At 39.1% G+C, this 20,809-nt stretch overlaps 1 pseudogene; it reads right to left on the reverse strand.

The window, feature by feature from the left end:
- Positions 1-11,236: 11,236 nt before the first annotated feature.
- LOC123841166 (small ribosomal subunit protein eS1-like) lies at positions 11,237-18,321 on the reverse strand (annotated as a pseudogene).
- Between the last annotated feature and the right edge of the window lie 2,488 nt (positions 18,322-20,809).

Raw genomic sequence — 20,809 nt, forward strand, 5'->3', positions numbered from 1 at the left:
GAAAGTGCTTGCCTCTCTCCGGGCTGCACACCAAGTTTCCCAGCATCCCACTGTCTTTGACTGGGTCCTGTGCTCATCACTAAACCAGTATTGTTGACCATGAGGTTGCATTACTCTTTGTCAGGCCTGATCCATGTGCCATAACTCTAGAGCCAGGGGTAGAGCCAAAACTTCTTGAATCACAGGGACTGAGAGTTGAGGGAACTTCTTCTGTTCTTTTGGTAACAACAGAAGGGGAATGGATGCTGTTTGGCCCCCAACTTGCAAACGGTTTTCTGCATTCACTTTTTTTTTAAAATTTTATTATGTTATGTTAATCACCATACATTTCATCATTAGTTTTGATGTAGTGTTCCATGATTCATTGTTTGCATATAACACCCAGTGCTCCATTCAGTATATGCCCTCTTTAATACCCATCACCACCAGGCTGACCCATCCTCCCACCCCCCTCCCCTCTAGAACCCTCAGTTTGTTTCTCAGAGTCCATAGTCTTTCATGGTTCATCTCCCCCTCAGATTCCCCCTCCTTCATTTTTCCCTTCCTACTATCTTCTTTTTTTTTTTTTTTTAACACATAATGTATAATTTGTTTCAGAGGTGCAGGTCTGTGATTCAACAGTCTTACACAATTCACAGTGCTCACCATAGCCCATACCGTCCCCAATGTCTATCACCCAGCCACCCCATCCCTCCCACCCCCCACCGCTCCAGCAACCCTCAGTTTGTTTCCTGAGATTAAGAATTCCTCATATCAGTGAGATCATATGATACGTCTTTCTCTGATTGACTTATTTCGCACATTCACTTTTAAAATTGTTTCCTTCATATTTAATTTATTGAGCACCTACTATGTACTAGGAATATAATCAGGATAAAACAAAGTCTCTGACACATGGAGTTTGTAATCTGAGGGAAGGAGTATAAGTAATCATTAAAATAAATCCCACAAACAAGTGAAGTAAAAAAATCAGACATTAATGCTTAGTGCTTGTGTATTAAAGATACGTGCTGTAAATATAGATACCATGATGCGATGTCTGGGATATTTTCTTCAAAGTTGTCTGGGTTTGTGGAGGGGGGGTGGGGGTATAGATGAAATAAAATTGGGTCAGTAATTGATGAAGCTAGTTGATGGGTGTGTGGGGATCCATATACTATTCTCTCTGCTTCTGTATATGTTTAAAATGTTCTATATTAAGAAGTTTAAGAAAGCAGTGCCACAGAAAAATATGCTGTTGGGTAAGTGGCATGAAGGGGAAAATAGGTATAACAAAGTGATATTTATACAAATAATATATAATATTTCATATATATGATGTACAGGAGAATCCAACCAAGTTTCAGTGGTCAGGGAAGAGTTTCCAAGGAAGTGATGTATTTGTTAAAATCTGAAATAGGACTAGTAATGAGACATTAGGAGGACCGTACATAACACTCCCCTCCTGCTTGAGTTTGGAAACAATGGAGTCAGACAGATGGAGATCAAAATATCAACTGTATTACGGATACAGTTTAGGATAGAGCTTACATATATAGTCATATAAGCTTGCTAATAATAATCTGAATTGAATTTATGCTTTAAAACTGCAAGCAAGATCACAGACCAGAATACACCATCAGGAAAGCTAGGATAAAGAGTAAGAGCTGGACTGGGATTACTCGGTCCCATCTTGCAAACATCCCAATCAAATGCAGCTCCTTGTCCTAGGATGGAGTGAGTCAGAGTGGGAAGGACAAAAGACCATAAAGGTCACTGCGGGAATTCCTCATGAATGGGTGCATGAGGAGTGAGAGGATAATGTTCCTTTCCAAACAAGTAGTAGTAAACTTGGTTAAGGGGGGTGGTGTGGGTGGAGAAAAGAGAAGTGTTTCCTGGGTAAATAAGACAGTATGTGCAAAGGCCCTGTCTACTGCCATGAACAAGGCACTGTGCCTCGTGTTGGTGGTATATAGGGATGAACCAAGTTTGGTCTCTACCCTCAAGTTGTCTGTGATTTATATGGGAGACAGACCCAAGAAGATTCAAACACAATAAACAAGAGACGCTTAAATACTAATAAAGAGGAGTTAAGTGCAATAGAGATTAACATCATAGAGGAAGTGAAGATGAATTCCGAGCATGTACTAGTGGAGGAGAGGAAGAAAGGGGAGAGCAAAAGAGGAAGATTAGGAAAGGCTTCCTGGAGAAGCAGGTATTTAAGGGGTCATTAGGGGTGGATAGAATTCCCATAACGGGAGGGGCAGGGAAGGACACTCCAGGCAGAGGGAACTGCGTGATGCCTCTTCTGGCCTATTTTTGTCCACCGTTCCCGCCTGTATAATTGTCTCCACATTGTTCCAGGTTCTGAGGGAGAGGAGGCCCCTCCCATCACCTCCTCTGGGTTCCAGGAAGTTTCAGGGAACAGACCCCACATTCAGCTCTATTGCCCTCATCCTCCCACTGTCCCACCCAAAGTGATCCTACCCCCAGACTTCCTAAAGCTGCTGCTTATACGGCTCGTGTGGGTAGGCAGCTATCAGCAAGCCAGGATGCAAGTCCATACTTATGATGGTTTTATTAGTGGTTTGAGGTCAAGATTACAGAGAATCAGAATTTGTCTCCGCAGAAGGGAATACACTTGGGTGAGTGGCAGAGGAGTTTTCATTGTATGCTGGGGCTGTTACATGGAATGACATTGTCATCCTTTTCTGTCCCACCTACTTTCTAAAGCTTTTAAAGAAACAAGCTTGAAAGGGTGCCTCTTTAAAAGTGGAAGGAGTAGTGGGAGAGAAAGTTTCCCTCTCAGGAGCACATGTGACAAGTCTTTCTCTGATGTCTTTTGCATCAATAGTGGGTTTCCCACGTAAGACTGTTATTCTTAAATAAAACAAAAGATTGAAAGCATATCTGTTTTCAGAGTCACCCAAGAGCTACCTATTTTTAATACTTTAAGGTGTTTTTCTTGCCCTATAAGAATTTATATGTGGTGAAAGTGCAAGTGAATATAAGAAATATAAGAAAGTGCAAGCCTTGCTGCACTGAATATTTTTGAACCTTTGGCATTTACAGCCCCAGTTCACAGCAGGCAGTGCGAAGCGTTACATACCTACTAGGGAAAAGAAGAGGCACGCTTTTATCGGAATGCCCAAAGGGCTTATTGACAGGCTGTTGTTGACCATAGGAGACAACTTGGAACAGGTCTTCTGTGACAACCCCTCACGTTCATAGTTACCCAGCAAACTGTAAGAAGGCACCATTCCTCCAGGTGGAGGCAGTTCCAAGCCAACCCGGTACAGCTAGGTGCGCAGAGCACCCGCTGGGTTTCAGCACCTACTTTGTTCTCTGGCCCGGGGCCTCTCTTCAGTGACTCACCTGCAGACCTGCAGCTGTGTTCACCAACAGGCTTAAGAGTTATTAGCTACCCTGGTATGAGTCACTGGATTTCCTTATTTTTGCCAAAATTACATCCTTTTAAACTTGAGGGTTGTGATGGTTAGTTTTATGTGTCAACTTGAGTGGGCTGAGGGTTGCCCAGAGAGGTGGTAAAACATTATTTCTAGGTGTGTCTGTGGGGATGTTTCTGGATGAGATTAGCCTTTGAATCAGTACACTGAGTAAAGCAGTTTGTCTTCCCCAATGTGGGTGGGCATCCTCTAACACCTTCAGGGCCTGATTAGAATAAAAAATGGAGGAACTTCTCCCTCTGCCTGGCTAATTGGGCTGGGAAGTTGGTCTTCTGCTCTCAGACTGGGATGTACACCATTGGTACTCCTGGTTCTCAGGCCTTCCGACTTTGGACTGGAACTCTACCAGACCTCTCGTGACTCCAGTTTACGGATGGCAGATTGTGGGACTCCTCAGCCTCCATAATCTTGTGAGTCCTTTCCTTATAATAAATCATATATATATATATATATATATATATAAAACTATAACTATTGTCTCTGTTTCTCTAGAGAACCTTAATATAAGAATCAATAATGGTATAAAATTGTTTGATTTTTCACAAGTGCATCACGGAGTTTCCTTTTATGGACCAAAGGATGTTCACTCTCCATTAGAAGCAGTGTATTTTTCTATCTGATTTTATACATTACTTCTCCCTTCATATCACAATACTGCCCATCTTTCCATTCTTTTTGTTTCAGACTGCCTTTTTTTTTTTTTTTTTTACAATATATCTCAGAACTCCTAAGTCTCCTCTGGGTATTCCAGTTTATTCATATCCATCTTGGTAGGGATGTTCTGGGGAAGGGTCAAGGAGTTGAAGTTTTTATTTGGTCACTGTAGAAATGAGTCCTATCTCTAAAGGTGTTAGCTTAAGAGTTCCCGCACATTTTAAATTAAGAGATTTTGAGGCTATTAAAGAAAGAATACAGATTTCATAAAAACTTTATTTATATACTTGATTTAGTCATCCATATACTGAGTGCCAGGTCCTGAGCTAGATGCTGTGGAGAAAACAGAGATTATGATGTTGACCATGTAAATAAGGTTCTTACAGTTTAATGACAGAGTAGACAAAAATAAACATATTGTGATACAAGATGAAGTGGATCTAGTAAGCAAGTTCCAAGTGCTATAGCAGCTCAGATAAAGGAGACATCCCTCCCAGTTAGTAGGAGCTGGGAAAGCTTGATGGAAGTGACTTTTGAACTAAGGTTGAAGAATAAATTGGATGACAATGGGGTGGATGAGAATTACAAATGGTGGCAAAGCATAGACAATGCTGGGGGTGGGGTGGACATGTGGTCTGATTTAACTGAAGCAAACGGTATAATGATGAAAATGGTAATGAGAGAAATTATTTACTGAGTACCTACTACGTGCATGCATTGTTTTTAATCTATAAACCCTATAAGATGAGCATCATTATGCCCTTTACAGATGATGATCTCCGAGGAATAACTTGCCCACAGTTATGTAGCTTTTAAGTGGTGATGTTGGGAGTCAAATGCAGATCTACCTGTTAAAAGCCTGTGTTCTTTCTACTATGTGACCAATGCCCTCAACTTGTGTATATGGAGGAGAAAATGAGGAATGATATTTCATTCATTCAATAGATTGTGGAGCTTAAGAAAGAAGAGGCATATGCAAGGAAAATAATATGCTTTGATTGAAAAAGACTTAATAGGCAAGGAATGACCAAGGAATGCTCATAGCTAGATGACACTAGAAGCGTGATGTTGATGATAATTAGGTGTCACTGAGCATGAAAAACAGGTCAAAAATTACATCATCTCTATGCTCACAACTAGTTGTAGTACAGTTATATATGATTCATTACCTGATGTGGTGGGAAGAACAGAGGTGTAGAGCCAGAAAGAACTTGGTTAGAATGTTACTTTACCCTTTTCTAGGCTTTGAATTAGATTAAATTAGGTAGGTTATTTAAATTTATGAGCCTTAGTATCTTCATCTGTAAAATGAGCATATATGCATATGTCATAGAGTTGTGAATGTAGAAAAAAGTTTTAAAAACTTAAAATGCATTTTGTAATAACTGAAGCAGAAGAATTAGGTAATAAAAATAAAATTCTGCTGTAGAGGCAAGAGTATCTCTGAGCATGTCTAATGAAAAACATGAGAATAGTATGATAAAAATATGAATATTCATAATGTCAAAATTAATCCACCTTAATAAAGGTTGTTCTTCCCTTTACAAAATCAATTATGTACCAGAACAGGCAACTGAGGATATGACTCTGAATTAAACTATATTCTAAGAACTGAGAGGATTTATATTAATGTATCTAACAGCAAAATATACCTAAAAATTATTGGTTGTAGAATCTCATGAAAAATACAATGCATTCTACTGTGTTGAAATAGGCTTTTACATCCATTGTGTTAATGCAGTTCTATCTGAATTTTTAATGACAGTTTTTAATTCTTTTTGAGGAAAAAAATCAGTACATCAAAAGTAGGTCATGCTGTGCATAGATTTCTTTTACTAGCTTGATGTGTGCTAACATAGTAGACTGAGAATTGAATCTTCTCAGAATGAAAAATGGATGATTCTGATGTTTATATCAAGCATCAGAAATATTATAAACATATTTATTGAAAATATTGCTGTGGTTGTTTTGAATGGAATATTCTTGCAAAAAAACACTTGTCTAGAAGGCTTTGTTTTTGTTAATAGACTAATTGAGACTCTTGTGTGGAAACCTCCCAGAGGGAAATCCTGTAATTGCTGAAAGCAGGAAGGGAATGTCCAGCATGCCAGATAATTTCACCTTCCTCAAACCCTAGCCCTGATGCTTTAATTGATCACTTACCCTATCCCAGGGCACTGGACCTCCATTAACTTATCCGAAGAAATATTTGGAACAACTTTTAAGCATATCCGATTAATAGAGTCTTGAGGATGTGTTTATGTTCATTTTGCAAAGCATCAAATATTGCAAAGAATCCTATTGAACTATATCAATAGTGTTATCAGATTTGTAAAGCAGAAACAAAGACAAAACACAAAAAACAAACCCCAAACCTCAAACTGGGAAAACATATTCTCAAAAGAGTTCTCTTCAAGACACTAGGGCAAAATGCTGAAAAATAAGTCCATCCTGAAAAATATTTCATCATTCTTGCTCTGGAGTAACCTATTCACAAAGTATAGTTTTAAAAGTTGAATAAATGGGGCGCCTGGGTGGCTCAGTTGGTTAAGCGACTGCCTTCAGCTCGGGTCATGATCCTGGAGTCCCGGGATCGAGTCCCGCATCGGGCTCCCTGCTTGGCGGGGAGTCTGCTTCTCCCTCTGACCCTCCCCCCTCTCATGCTCTCTGTCTCTCATTCTCTCTCTCTCAAAATAAATAAATAAAATCTTAAAAAAAAAAAAAGAAAAAAAAAAGTTGAATAAATGCTTTTAGTAAACTGATTAGTCCCACCCTGACTTGCAGTCTAAATCTGAGTAATTTATTTCAACAGAGATACATATAAATGCTACAATATCATTTACTGCTCTTATATTCTTAGTATTCAGATATCCCCAAGTCTTGTTGTTGTTTTTTTTTTAAGATTTTATTTATTTGAGGGAGAGAGTGAGAGAGGGAGTAGGGGGAGGAGTAGAGGGAGAGGGACAAGCAGACTCAGTGCTGAGCTTGGGAGTCCAAAGTGGGACTTGATCTCATGACCCTGAAATCATGACCTGAGCCAAAATCAAGAGCTGGTTGCTTGGGGCACCCAAGTGGCTCAGTCAGTTTATTGGCTGCCTTCTGCTTGGGGGTCATGATCCCAGGAGCCTGGGATCGAGCCCCATGTTGGGCTTCTTGCTCAGCAGGGAGTCTGCTTCTCCTACCCCTCTGCCCCTCCCCCTGCTTGTGCTTTCTCTCTCTCAAAATAAATAAATAAATAAATAAATAAAATCTTAAAAAAAAAAGAGTTGGATGTTCAATCCACTGAGCCACTTGGGCGCCCCAGGTATCCCCAAGTGTTAAAAAAATTTATACATCTTAACCTTGGAATTTATCCCATTTTAGGGATTTGTCCCATGTAAGCAGCCATAAATTTAGATGCATAAAATGTACAAAAATGATCACTGTTGCTTTATAACAGCAAAAATATTGGAAAGATCCCAAGTATCTAATAATAGGAGAGTGTTTAAATACATTAAACTAGACTCATAAGTTGGAATATTATGGAGCCATTAAAAGTGGAGGTTTTTAATTTTTTTTAATTTTTTAAAAGATTTTATTATTTGAGAGAGAACACAAGCAGGAGGAGCAGCAGGGAGAGGGAGAAGGAGAAACAGGCTTCCCGCTGAGCAGGCAGCCCAGCATGGGGCTCGATCCCAGGACCCTGGGATCATGACCTGAGCTGAAGGCAGACGCTTAACCAACTAAGCCACCCTGTAGCCCAAAAGTGGTTTTTGAAGAATAACTTATAATTTCAGAAAACTCTTGGGGTTTGATGTAAGTATTAAAATTGAAATTGTAGATACAGTTTCTATCCAAATTATAAAAATCTCAAAATATGCTTACATAAAAATTATTGGAAAAGAATACACAAAAATATAACTGCCTGTTTTGGGGTAATGGGATTTTGAATGACTTTTTTTTTTTTATTCATTCATTCATTCATTCATTCATTCATGTAACAAGTCTTTATTGAAAACCTAACATGTGATAGGTACTATATGAGAGCTGAACAATTAATGGAGAGCAAAAATTAAATAGCCTCTGTCATCATTATGCTTCCAATCTATTGGAGAAGACCTATATTAATTTCAAAAATCAAATGCAAGTAAATGTAAAATTGCAACTGTGATAAGTGCTAAGAAGGGAGGCGACCACGAGAGCATACAGTAGAGAACCTAGCATAATGTGGGGTTTAGTTCACAGAAGAACTGACAAGCATACTAAAATTTGATGTGTGGGTAGATTTAAGCAGGTGCATAGGGGAGGAGGATTGGGGGAACATTCCTTTGCAAAGGAATAGCATTGCAAAGTCCCTGTAGTAGGATGGAGCATGGTGTGTTTAAAGAAGTGAAAGAGGGCCAAATGTGGTGGTGTGGGGAGAGAGGTTATGGATCATAATATCAAGTCTGTGTTTTTAAAATTGGAAGGAGGAGAAGCAGAACCAGGGAAGCCAGCTGGGGGTTTATAGGACTTGGTATAGTTAAGTGATAATGGTACGCGGGATTAGGAGTTGAGGGTAGAGATAGAGAGTCAAGTGGATGGAATCAAGATGTATTTAGAAGGTAACAATGAAATGGGCCTGAAGGGGGTGAAGGATCAGGGAAAACTGAAGAAGACTCCTAGGTTTCGAGCTTGAACAACTGGTTGGCAGGTGGTGCCAATAAGTACTTGGGAAGAGGATTAGACTTGAGGAGATAATGTGTTTGGTTTAACATGTGTTAATTTGAGATGCCTTTGAGGCATTCAAGTGGAGATAATAGTAGGCAGTTGAATATATGGGTCTTTTTTTTTTAATGGGTCTTAAACTCAGAAAAGTCTGAGTTCATTCACCCTCTTATCCCAAGTGACTGGCGTATTGTAGGCATTTAATAAATTCTTATAGAATAAATGAATAAATGAACGGACTGGAGAAGTAAATTTGGGAGGCACTAGCTTATGGTTGATAACTAAATTCCTCTTGAATAAAATTCCTAAGAACACAGACTGAGAAGAAAAGAGCACATAGAAAAATTCCATTTAATGACTTTGAAGAAGGAGAAAGAACACAGAGAGTAGAGAGGTTGCAAGAAAACTAGATGTGATTCTGTCTCAAAAACCATGAGGGAGAGGTCAACCTTCTCAGAACTACTGATAAATTGTAGATGATGAGGATCCAAAATGAACATCCTTTGGGTTTAGATATTAAAAGCCATTAGTGAATTTAGCAAGAGTTATTTAGGTAAAGAGTGAGTGGGATGTAAAGGGAGAAGGGGATACAAGTAGTATCAGGGCACCTGGGTGGCTCAGTTGGTTAGTGTTTAACTCTTGGTCTCAGCTCAGGTCATGATCTCAGGGTCCTGAGATGGAGCCCCTCACGGAACCCCCATCAGGCTGGGCACTCAGCATGGAGTCTGCTTGTCCCTCTCCCTCTGCTCCTTCCCCTGCTTGCTCTCTCTTCCTCTATCTCTCCAATAAATAAATAAAATCTTAAAAAAAAAAAAAGAAATGGTATCTAAACTGTGATAGAAGGGCCAATGGAGGCTATTGATTGATTAATTGATTGCCAGGGATTTGACTCTGGATAAAGTCCACGGGGAAAGATGGATTCAGATTGTGTGTGTGTATATAAGATTTGAAAATACAAGAAGGATAAGAAAAAGTCAATTATATAAATTTCCTGTGAAGCTCAGAGTAGGTGAAATTCAATGCTATCATAATCCTGAAGGAATATCTTTTTAGGATAATAAATAAAAACCGAGGAGGAGAGTTGGTTCTCAAAGAGGAGAGGCGAAGTTTCTCTTTGCTACAAGGTGAATGGGAAGTGTGCAGAAGTCGACATGTTGAGCGAGACAGTCTCCATTTCTTCTGTGAAGTAGAAGGATACATCATTTCTTGGAGGAAAGAGGGAGGAAAATTGAGAATGGGAAAGTTGGAGGTTTGAGGAAAAATGAGGGCATTTTAAGTAGTCATTTTATTTTATTTATTTTTTATTTTTTAAAAAAAGATTTTATTTTTAAGTATTTCTTTAACCAATGTGGGGCCTGAAATGATAACCCTGAGACCAAGAGTCACATGCTCTACCAGTGGAGCCAGCCAGGAGCCTGTAAGTAGTCATTTTAGAGATTTCAAATGAGGTGGTTTGAGAAACATCATTAGGGAGGTCAGATAGGGGTGACCACCTTTCTGAGGTCGGTCCTATTAGTTCATAGTGATGTTAGTTTGCCCTGGTGGTGGACTTCCTCTAGCAGTGCTCAGCCACTCATGGCAGGAACGGAGAAAGAAAATAGTTGGGTTCATCCGGAGGTGGGATGTTGCCACACCAGTGAGATATAAAGACAGCAGAGCAAAAGAGTTCCAAATGTCAACGGGGATTTTTCTGTAATAAGGGACCCTGAAACCTAAGCTGGATATGTGAAGAAAAGAGAGAGATCCTAATGTGCTGCTGATGGATGGACACTAGAAGGATCAATGGACTCGTGTTTCCAAAGAGGTTGGAGATCTAGCATAAATAAGCAAGCTTGAAATGTAGTTTTTGTCAAAGAATGGAATTTTTGAATAAGTAACATTACATATGTGAAATACCATAGACAACCCCCCCCTTCCCGCCAACCCCATCTGTGGCTTCCCTTTCTGCAGTTTCAGGTTACCTTCAGCATCTGCAATCAGGAAGCAGATGATTCTTTTTCTGATGAATTGTCAGGTCAATAGTAGCCTAAGGAGACATGGCAAGCCTACATCATTCACCTTCATTTCATCACATAGATATTTTATCATCTCACATCATCACAAGAAGAAGCATGAACACAGGATAATAAAATATTTAAAAAAATTTTTGAGTATAGCTGATACACAATATAACATTAGTTTCAGGTGTACAACATAGTGATTCAACTTCTCCATACGTTATGCTGTGCTCACAAGTGTAGCTACCATTTGTCACCAGACAACATTATTATGGTGTTATTGACCATATTCCCTATGCTGTGCCTTTTATTCCCATGACTTGTTCATTCTACGACTGGAAGCCTGTACCTTTCACTGCCCTTTACCCATTTCGTCCATTCTCCAACTCCCCTGCCTTCCCTCTGGCAACCATCAGTTTGTTCTGTGTATGTATGTATGTATGTATGTATGTATTTATTTTAAACATCACAAATAAGATTTTTTATTTGTCACCATTAAATGTCTGAATTTTAAACAGATTCTTGGACTGATGGCTCATATCCATCAGCTTGTTCAACTTTAGCACCGGTCTCATCCCCAGTAGCTTTTCCAGAACTACTACCTTCACCTTGGAGCTCCATGAGCTTTCCCAATTCAAACTTGGGCTTCTTCATCATTTTTACTTTTCTAATGAAGACATCATAGAGTGGATAAATAGACTGATAAGCCTTTCTATATCTTTTCCGATGCTGTCTGGAATCAATTTATTGACCACTTCTTTCAAGTCATTTGTTTGCTCCTCTTGGGTCATGATTTCCATCATCTTTTTCCGAATTTGACGGACCTGTTGGTGCTGAGCATAAGACGTCTTCCAAATCTGATTATTACGTTTTTTAGTAAAACCAACACAAAACAGATGAAGCAAATAACCATCGGTAGTCTTGACATCAACACAAGCTTCAATCATGGTTTGCCATTTTTTGACCATGGAGCACATTTTGTCACGGGTAAGATCCATGCCTTGGAAATTAGGCAGTTTTTGCCCTGAACATCCTCAGTAATTAGCTTGAATTTTCTAAACGCAGCTTCATCATTCTGCAGATCAGCAAGGCTCACTTCAAAAACACGACCCTTGAGGCCATCAAATGTGATTTTGGTTCCTTGAGTTCTTGTGACTAATGTTTTTCCAATATTTCTTATGTTGAACATAGCTGGTGCTTTCACATCATACCAATCTTTCTTAGAAAATGGATCAACCACTTTCTTCTTGGCTCCCTTTTTGCCGCCTTTCGTAAGGCGCTTGTTCTTGCCGACCGCCGTGGTGCTGCTCAGGGATCCAAAAGGTGTTCTGTGTATTTATAAGGCAACCATAAGATATTTGAGAGAGACCACATTCATGTAATTTTATTACAGTATATTGTTGTAATTGTTCTATTTTATTATTATTAATCTCTTACTATGCCTGATTTATAAATTTATCAGGTTTATCAGATTATACTTTATCATATGTATGTATAAGAAAAAATGTAGTATATATAGGGTAAGGTACTATCTTCATTTCAACACTATCTTCAACACTACTGGGTATTTTGAAATGTATCCCTCGTGGTTAAGGGGTGTGGGGACTACCATATTTTAAAATAATCAACAAATTTAACTCATAAGTTAGTCTATGTGCTTCTCAATCAAAGGTGTCAAATATATTTATTATGAGGATTTCTTTATACTAACAAATTTTGACGATTCCCACCCTCATATTGTAGTAATATGGTTTTGTAGGTATTGAATGAGAAGATACTTTTGAAAGATATTGGACCATATGTAAATCTAATAAAGACAGTATTTGTAACAAACATAAATCTGAGGATATGTGCATTTGAGGGGTATCTATGTAGGTGGATATAATAATTTTATAATTCTAACCAAATTGGTTAGAATTTGGAACAAGTAGCCATTGAACGTCAACATCCAGGATGAGGAATAGCTGGGCTATAGCTTTTCAGTGATCGATTTTGAGTGGATTTACGGGGAGAATGACACTTGGAGAGATTTGAAATTGATGGCAAAGAATGGTTTGGTGGTTTTGAGGGAGAAGTGTCCTTTCATTGAAAAAGGTTTAGTGGTGGGCACAGGGTGATGAATAGACTGGGGTATGCACAGGTTATATCTGAGTGAGGTTGAGGTGACATGAGTCATCCAAGGGGAAGAAAGTAAGACTATAAACATCCTGACTCCATTTCCTTTCTATTTTTCTGACCCAGTCAGAATTAGTTAACCTTAATTCCCAAGTTGATGTGGCTTCTGTGAGGTGATACTTTGTTTTGCACCCTGATCCTATGCAGCCTTGTATATGTTGCTGTTTTCTAATTCACACTGTAAAATAAAGAATTGTGCTCCGGGTGTGAAAAGAGTTAGGAAAGTCAGAATGTGATTGCATATCATCCATGCTCTGTGAATGTTGAAGAGCGGAAGGAAGGAAAACTAACAGCAGCATGAGAATTTGTCCTTATGGAGCTGATATAAAACAGTTTCAGGCATAGCTATGTAGAGATGTGATTTATAATTCAGTTTACAGGCTATATAACACGCTAGTTTAAAATAGGGGATCTGGAGTGAGAATATTTTAGTTAGGCCCCTGAACAACTGTGACCTTGGACATGCTACTGAACCCCTATATGTCTCAATTTTACAACATGGAGTTGTTTTTGAGGATTCAATGAGATAATCCACTTAGAATAGTGTCTGGGACTTAGAAAGAGTTCAACTAATGTTAGTTGTTTTTATTATTTTTCTCATTAATAAATTATTACCAGTGGGATTCTATACTGCAAGATATGAGTGCTGGCTTTTTTGTTTGTATAGAACTGCTTGCTGGTTCATTAGCATTAATTCTTGATAAATCTAACCAGTGGCTATTAATACACATTAAATCATTACTTTGAGTGGATGAAAACCTAATTTCAGACATTGACCTAGTGCATGAAGTAAATCTATTCATTAGTGTTTTCTAACTTTCCTTATCCAAGTTTAGCTAGAATCATCAGAATCAGAATACATTCTTAGAAAAAGCCTGAGATAGCAAGCTCCCTTCCACATATTCCTAAATCCTGAACTCCCCAACCATTGTACATTTTGACTTCTGATGATCTCTGAAGACAGAAAAAAAAAAAAGCTGTTTTTCCCATGCCATTTAGAGTGAAGTCATTATACCACACGCAACAATTACTCATAAATGAGTGATAATATAGTGGCCTTACAAAATCAAGAAAATACTAACATTTTGGTTTTTTTAGGTTGTAGGTGAATTAGAGTCAATATTCTTGATCAAGCTTGAGATAATTTCCAAAGTATTACACTATAGAGAAGGCAAATATTTATTGAAACAAAGAGCAGAGCCTTGAGAAATTCTGCAGGGATTAGTTTGAATGCTTTATATTTGAACAATGGAATAAGTGTCATTGACAATAATTGGCAATTAATACACTCTATAAAATACAGCTCAATTGATTATGCACCTAACAATGAAATGTCTATGTATGTAAGCACAAAGTATCCTCAATTAACATTAATACCCTTCAGCCTGTCTATTTATACAATGTGTAATATACTACTGATTGTATGAATCATTAATTAATTGTACTGATTGTATTAGTCATTAATTGATCATTAATCACTCTCAAACACTGGAATGTTAAAATTCTCCTTGAACAGTTTGAAAATCCCATATGTACAACTCTCATTCACGCCATGCTGAAGTTGGGCAATGAATCTATTATAGTTGCATTTACTGAAATTCATAAAATTCAGGTGGCTTTCTTTATGTCAGATAGAGTTTATCAGTGGCCAGACTGACAACAGTTTTATGTGTAATTATGGCATTATGGAGTCAGACATGCACTTCTCTCTCTCTCTTTTTTTAAACATATAATGTATTATTTGTCTCAGGGATACAGGTCTGTGATTCATCAGTCTTACGCAATTCACAGCACTCACCATAGCACATACCCTCCCCAATGTCCATCACCCAGCCACCCCATCCCTCCCACCCCCATCAACTCCAGCAACCCTCAGTTTGTTTCCTGAGATTGAGTCTCTTATGGTTTGTCTCCCTCTCTGATTTCATCTTGTTTCATTTTCCCCTCCCTTCCCCTAAGATCCTCTGCCTTGTTTCTCAAATTCCATATATCAGTGAGATCATATGACACTTGTCTTTCTCTGATTGACTTATTTCATTTAGCATAATACCCTCTAGTTCTATTCACATCGTTGCAAATGGCAAGATTTCATTTTTTGATGGCTGCATAATATTCCATTGTATATATATACCACATCTTCTTTATCCATTTATCTGTTTATGGACATCTGCACTCTTTCCATAGTTTGGCTATTGTGGACATTGGTGCTATAAACATTGGGGTGCACATGCCCCTTCAGATCACTACATTTGTATCTTTAGGGTAAATACCCAGTAGTGCAATTGCTGGGTTGTAGGGTAGCTCTATTTTCAACTTTTTGAGGAACTTCCATACTGTTTTCCAGAATGGCTGCACCAGCTTGCATTCCCACCAACAGTGTAGGAGGGTTCCCCTTTCTCCCATGCACTTCTCTTTTATGTCAAATCCTACCAGAGACATTGTGCTTTGAGAACTTTGGTGTGGATGACTTAGAACTTGACAGAAGACTATGGAACAGATCATAGTTTGGGTTAACAAGACCTTCGTAGTGGCTTTTATTGATTACTTTCATTTGCCAAGTTGCTGTTGGAGCATTTCTTATACTGAGCCAAGGATGGAGACATAAGGCACATTTATCTCATGCGGAGGTTTATACAACCAAGTACATTAGCTGTACAAATTGGGGGGCAAAGAGCACAGGGTTAATAAAACTCCTCAGGTGATCCTTATGTCTCATATGTGTTCCAGCTTATTCCTCTTGGAAATTTTTTTTGCAGAGCTACAAAGATAAAACAAAAGGGATTGACATACATATCACCATGACCTTTCTGTCTTACACATTGATGAAGAAAGGTAATGAGCAGTAAAACAGAGAATGAGTTTGAGCAGAAGGGGAAAAGGGGGCTCACAGTCATCTGCTAGCACATTAGGCTTAGTATAATCATAAATGGACTGCTTTTGGATAATCTCTTTACAAATTAGATGAGGGCATATGTATAATTTTTTTTTTTCTGAAAACACTATAAACACCCCCTCCCCCCACTTCCCATAGTGCACATAATACAGGCCCTTCCAAAGTGGCTTGATTACCTTCCACTGAATTATTCCATTAGTAAAGAAGCTTTCATTGCTTTTGGGCAAGAGGGCAGGCACGGTGAGAGAATGTGATCTACTTAGTGACAATGTACGCTCTGCCTTTATTTCATGAGCAAAGACTACTACAACAGATCCTCCTGCCTAAATGGACTTAGATTCAGGAAATATCAGGCCGGAAAGTAGGGGAAAGATGGAAGAAATGGTTATCAAAGGTACTAGACATTTCCCTTCAGAAGTCAATGTTAAAGTCTGGGTTAGCGTAAATCAGAGGTGGAGATTCTGAAACAGAAAGAACAGAATTGAGATGATTTTGTCGATGCTTCTTGTTTTTCACATTCCTTTTGACTCATTTATGAGAGCTGCATTTTTGCAATGGGTTTTTGTAATGTGCCTCTTGCGATGTATGTGTTTGTGTGTGTGTGTGTTGATTAGTGTTATGTGTGGATGGTATCTGTTGGTGTGTGTGTTTTGAGTAGTGACTGTGTGTGTGTGTGGTTGGTGGTTGTGTGTGAGAATGGTGGTGAGTGGATATATGTGGAAGAGGCTATTGTGTGGGTTCTTGGAAGTGAGGTTTAGCTTCTGTCCAGGCAGGCCACTGGATTAATATTTGGCCATTTGAACAAATGAACCTTTGGCATCCTTAGTTTATGGGGAAGCACAGGTCAGTACTGAGATGCTGGCTCTTTTCTTTGAAGTCTTTATTGCTAAGCAATGCCTGTGCCAGTGAGATTCCGTGGTGAGTTCTGAGGAAGTCCTGAGCCTCCTCCCAAAGCAGCTGCCCTTGAACTCTGGTTGCTGGGGAACCCCTCCCGCCAAATATCTTTTCAGTCTGCTTTAGGAGGAGGGAAGGAATGAATGCGAGGGAGAAGGATAGGGCTAGGGAGAGACAGGCGGAGAGATTCCTGCCTCTGTTCTGTGCATCCCTAGCACAATCTGGGCTTTCTCTGGGGATTCTCCTTGACCATGAGAGTAGGTGGGTCTCACAGAGTATCTCTGGAGGCACTAGTGATTATTCCCACCATCTATAAATGAGCTGAGGACTAACTAAAGTGTTGCTGGATGGCATCACAAGCTGGCAAAGAACAACCTTTTGACCAAACTTATCTGGGACAAAATTAATCTTTTCAATTCTTGACTAAAAAGTCCTGCAACAATTCAAATCCCTGATTCATACTAAACCATAGTATCTCCCTTTGGACACATAATAACCATATATATATATGTATATATATATATACATTTGCATATATATGTGTGTATATATATATACATTTGTATATATATGTATATATATATATATTTTTTTTTTTTTTGAGAGAGAGAGAGAGAAAGATAAAGAATGAGGGTGTGGGGAGGGGCAGAGGGAGAGAGAGAGAGAATCCCAAGCAGGCTCCACACTCAGCACGGAGCCTCACCTGGGGCCCAATCTCACTACCCCAAGATCACAACCCAAGCCAAAATCAAGAGTTGGACACTCTACTGACTGAGCCACCCAGGCGCCCCTTAGATGATAAAAAAAGGAAAGGATAGCCTCACTTTTTGTTCGCTGGTATGTATACAAGGTAACTCTACTTTTGTGATAGCAATGGCCAGAGTACTGCTTTTTGATTCTGTGACTCTGTTATGTCCTCAGAGGTGTATCCAAAAAAAATCAATGTCAACTGGCTTTAGAGGAAATGCTTTTAATGGGCCTGTTTTAGCCTGGTCTCCCTGGTATGCCTGATCAATGTCTCTGCACATTGATAGAAACACTGTGACTTCTGCAGCCTATTTCTGAGCAAACCATCCCAGGGGCTTGGATGCTTACAGAGGTCAGATAGACATTATAAATGCATGCAACAATTGGGTATATGACAGTAGGTAATATGGAGGACTGTGTGAAATCGAGAAATGTCTCTCTCATATAAAGAAGGTAGCTGCTATTTGTCCCAGTCAGTTGATACCCTGAGGAAATGAGAGCCCTGTGTTGTGGGAACATCTCTTAAGGTTTCTCTCCATATCTAGTATAAAAAACAGACTAAGTTGGGGTCACATACAATTAAATTTGTGAACAGGTCATCTTGAAGAATCCTCTCAGGGAGGAGCATATTAGTCTCCTAGGGCTGCCATAACAAAATACTACAGTCTGGGTGGCTTAACAGGTATAAATTTATTTTCTCACAGCTTTGGAGGCTGTTATTCTAATATCAAGGTATCAGCAGGTTTAGTTTCTTTGAGGCCTCTGTCCTTGACTTGTAGATGGCCACCTCATTGTGTCCTCACCTGGTCTCTTCTTCATGCTCTGGCATCCCTGGAGCTCAGACTTTTCTTTGTGTGTCCAAATGTCCTCTTCTTATAAAGACATCAGTCAGATTGGATAAGGTCCTGCCCTGTCAGTCCTATTTTAACTTAATTACCTCTTTAAGGACTCTGTCTCCAAAGATAGTCACACTCTGAGGTCCTGGGGGTTAGGACTTCAAGATATGAAGTTGGAGTTGGGGAGACACAATTCAGCCCCTAACAAGGCAGCACCCCACAGTCTGGGTTTTTCAGAGGCAGGCAGCTTGGGCATCTGTGTCCCATTCTCCTCATTCAGACCAGTAGACAAGTATGTATTATAAACAAGGAGAGAACAACTCCAGCATCACACATGCAGTGACTTAATTAATGGTTTAAGCTTATCCCTAGACAAGAATCCCCCAAAAAACTTGTGATTAATGCAGATTATAAAGGCTTGCTAGAGAGAGTGTGGAAGTACTTAACTATTGCGACAGAATCAACTTTTTTTCATAATTGTGAGCCTTATTCCATTCTGGAGATGGCATTGTCCTTAAATAGTTAGTAATTGGTACTTCAGTGCCTCTGGCATTTGTTCTAAGCACAGCTCCTATCCTCTAACACAAAGCATCTGTGGTGAGAAATGGTGGTTTATATGCTCTGTCTGGTTGTTGCCACCGTCTTTGAAGTCAATAAATGCTTAGCCTTCCAGATAGAGGCTCCCACACGGATGATGAGAACAACTACACAGACTACTTTTTCCAGGAAGTAAAGATGAGTTTAACTTTTGTGGGGAAAAAAAGAAAAAAAAAAGCATAATAGAAATTAAATATCCTAAGGATGTGCTTGGAACTCTTCACTTAAAAAGTGCATGTGCTTTTTGTTGGGTGGGATGAAAACCAGTAATATTGATCTGATAACTCAAGAATTTGGAACCAAATATTTTCACTTCACGTTTCTATAACTTGGTTCACTTGGTTACTGAATGAATCAGAATGCTTTTGTAAGTGATGAGGCATTTTTGCAACCCTATGGGTAGACATCATGATATGGCATCACATTTGGAGTCCTAGGAAGTAGAGTCTTCTAAAAAAGTCATAGGTAACAAACATCAGGGAGTAGAGACTTGGCCTAAGGTATTCTCATCAGTTTCTCCACTTAAGAATTTGCAATTAGGTTCAGAGACTTTAGTTCATCCCTGTTGGAGATGAGGTGATAGAAAAACAGGGTTTTGGATGTGTGTATCCTATTTGGGCCATGTGCATCCCAAGGTAGAGAAGCCCTATCTGCAGAGAAGGAGAAGAATAAAGGAGACAAAGCAAGAGATGAGGAGATGGGAACTTCTTATCTTCTAGGGCCATGGTGACTGTCATCACAGTTCCTAACTACCATGTTCTTTCTTCTTTCCTTGCCTGGTGTGGCTTAGGGATATTTTCTGCCATCTGGGATCAGTGAAATACCCATGCATCTTTTCAGTAAGTACCACTATTTGCTTAAGAGTGGTTGAAATATCCTGTTTCTTAGAATCAAAATATATCCCAGACCAAGAAAGGTAATCAATTAATTGTGAAAATCATTATCATCCAATTATGAGTAACCATCCCAAATTGATCAGTTTCTTCCTTTCTTGGAGATGACCTTTGTTGTCACTGTACCCTCGATTTAAACCTCCAAGTTATGGAGACATGAATATTCTAACTTTTACTCGCTGGTTTATATTACTTATAATCAGATTTTCTGTGGTTTGAAAGTTTTATTTCTGAAGTATGGGAGACAAGTATGCTAATTTTAATGCTATAGTGTTTAACACACTGCTGGTCCATATTAGAGCCTCAATAAGTAGCTGTGGACTGATTCATTTTGCCTTCTTTTCTAAGTCCCTTGTGCGGCACAAAGCTTTGCATTGTTGGGTAATACACTTGGTCTGGCTTCTAGTGGATACTGACTCGCTCCATGCTGTGAAATGACTATGTTAGAATTGGTGCAATGAATCTATCAACTGCCTGAATTCAGATACTGTCAATGTATTTCACATTTCTTATCTCTTCTTATTCTTCTGCTATGGAGGATTGCCAAATAGTCCAGTCCAGAGAAATTTAGGGCTAGATGAAGATTCATTTCCTTGGGTAAAATGTGGGATAATATGCTGTTTAACTAATGGCATGGTTTGGGTCTCTATTGCATCTCTAAAATCACCTAGTGTATAGACAATTGGATAATCAGGATCAGGTTTAAAGTAGACCTGCTATCACTGTCAGGTGTGAAGCCTATGGGATTCTTAACACCAGAAATGGAGTCTGATGCACTTGTCCTTTTGAAGAAAACACCCTCCAGTTACTGTGATTTGATAGTTTTGCCTTCAGCTCTAGAACCTCCTGCCTGGTAATTAGTGGTACAGACTTAGGGCAGCTTCTGCATAGCTGCTACATGTACTTGAGGAAAGAATCTAGCCGCCTTGAGTCAGAGCTTTCTTTATGCCTTTATTTGTCCTTTTTACAAAGAAAGATATAATCTTGCATT

This window comes from Mirounga angustirostris, unplaced genomic scaffold (genome assembly GCF_029215605.1).
Source record: "Mirounga angustirostris isolate CCGP_5_RB_7025 unplaced genomic scaffold, mMirAng1.0.hap1 SCAF_7, whole genome shotgun sequence".
NCBI classification, from domain to species: Eukaryota; Metazoa; Chordata; class Mammalia; order Carnivora; family Phocidae; genus Mirounga; species Mirounga angustirostris.